The sequence below is a fragment of the Dipodomys merriami genome, unplaced genomic scaffold (assembly GCF_024711535.1).
Source record: "Dipodomys merriami isolate MVZ:Mamm:240054 unplaced genomic scaffold, mDipMer1.0.p SCAF_1533, whole genome shotgun sequence".
In the NCBI taxonomy this organism is placed as follows: Eukaryota; Metazoa; Chordata; class Mammalia; order Rodentia; family Heteromyidae; genus Dipodomys; species Dipodomys merriami.
This window is the reverse complement of record NW_027202864.1, coordinates 123,125-125,225: the sequence shown is the minus strand read 5'-3', so window position 1 is coordinate 125,225 and position 2,101 is coordinate 123,125. Positions and strand designations below refer to the sequence as shown.

Sequence of the window (2,101 nt, the reverse complement as noted above, 5' to 3'; positions counted from 1 at the left end):
GATTTAGTTGAGGGAGTAGCATGAGTGTGTAGAAAGGTAACTTACAAATAATCTCCAAATAATTTCAGAGTTTCATTTTCATAATACTTATTGCAATGATTAATAACAGAAGCTCACAAAGTAACAGAATGATCCTTCATTTTCCCCTTCCTATAGGTATTATTGGAAGAAAATGAGTGAGATCCAAGTCTAAGACAATATGTACTTGAAATTATAAAAAATTATTTTGATGACACATAAACAACCAGATTACACAACATCATTTTCATTTTTTAAAGAAAGGAATGTCATACAGGTATATTTATTGGCAGGTTTTTTCATCTGAAAAACAAAGAAAAAAGTATCATAAAAAAGCTGATGGGAATCAGCAGCTATGTAAGTGTGATTGGAGAGTTTAAGACATGAATTTATTCAGGTAAAATAATTATTTGGGAAAGGTATCTGTTCACTGAGTTTATTCATCATTAATTTTATTCATGTATCACTTAATATATAAACACATACATGTGTGTGTGTGTGTGTGTGTGTGTGTGTGTGTGTGTGTGTGTGTGTGTATCAGCAGTATCCGTCCAGTGAACTGTTTGGTTAGGTAATTTCATGTTAAGTTCATCAAAAAGATGGACTTCCATAAACTTTAACAACCCTGCAACACCACTGCACATGCAAACTTAAGGGTTCACCATTGTAAGCCAGACCTGTGTTTTACCAAAGCATATACAAAGCGTATATAGTGTGTTATTTTTTCATTTAGGCTTGACACAAAATGTGTTTGTCCCTAGAAATAAATGATGGTATTATAACTACAATAATTTATTGTAAATCTTTACATTGAACACATGTTCAACATGAGTTGTTCGTTCTTTCTTTTTCATATTTTAATTTTAGGAAGTTGATTTGAGTTTTGATGTTGTGTTTGCCAGACAGGTACTCCACCACTGGAGTCACTACACCAATCTTTTTTGTTTAAGTTACTTTACTCATAGATTAGCAATTTTTGCACCTAGCCTAAAAAGCAGGGATCATAATTGCATTCCAATATCCCTACCTAGTAGGTGGATATGGGTGATACTTTCCTTCCTAGAATGTCTCAGAAGTGTGATCTTCTCAAATTCTACCACTTTAGTTAATAGTGTGTGATCCAGTTCTGCCTATCTGTAGAAGACAGAAATAAATGATTACCGGTAATTTGAGTTAATCATTGGCTAATATAGGTGATTTGATATTAAAATGTAGGGTAAGTTTAAAAGTATAATCACAGTAGTCATATTTTGCTAAGTAAATTTTGTTTCACATTAAAAACACATCTTAACCAGAATTAATGACTTATTTTGCTGTCTGTCAACTGGTATGTCATTTGGGAAACCTCATGTCTTCCATGCATGATAAAGGACTTTGAATGATCTGATGTACTGGCTCACATCTATAATCATGGTTAGCAATCAGAAATAAATAGATCACAATTTGAACATAGCCTAACCAAAAATTTAGGAAGTCCCAGCCTCAACAAACTAGTGAATCATGTTGAATCATGCCATTAATCTCAGTATCACAAGAGGCTAGGTTTCTGCCCAGTACCTGAGTCACTTAGGTAACTGGTTCACTTCGAGGCAGTCACCTCTTCTGATGCAGAAACTGGGCTAAGATTTAGCCAAAAGGAGGGAGGAGTCTGCCCCACCTTCCCAGAGTGGACCTCACAGAATGCAGTGAAAACATGCTTGCTTTCCTCCTCCAAATAGCTTGAGATGGCATGCTGCTGAGTCTACATTATTTGATTCCAGTGATCTGTGGTAGAGATGTAAGGAAACATTAAACTAAATTTCATATTTGCCCATTGAGCTACTCTTCCCAGCTTGTGAGTTCAATTCAGCAAGTGTTCATTATTTGAGAGTTGAGAATACTGGGGTAGGGGAGAGAGGGAGGTTTAGTGAAGGAGAGGAGAGATTGGTAGAGAGAGGGAGAGAGGAGAGATGGGGAGAGAAAAGAAAGGAAGGAAGGAATGAACAAACGAACAAAGGAACAAAGAAGGAAGGAAAGAAAGAAAGAAGGAAGGAAGGAAGGAAGGAAGGAAGAAAGGAAGGAAGGAAGGAAGAAATGATTGAGA

General features: G+C 35.8%; 1 long non-coding RNA gene across 1 annotated transcript; it reads right to left on the bottom strand.

Annotated features, from left to right (window-relative positions):
- Nucleotides 1-299: 299 nt before the first annotated feature.
- Nucleotides 300-1,664, bottom strand: LOC138827311 (uncharacterized). The gene is made up of 3 exons (XR_011372036.1): nucleotides 1,576-1,664; nucleotides 1,046-1,152; nucleotides 300-321 (listed from the first exon to the last, which is right to left on the bottom strand). It is a non-coding gene; the product is annotated as an uncharacterized lncRNA (long non-coding RNA).
- Between the last annotated feature and the right edge of the window lie 437 nt (nucleotides 1,665-2,101).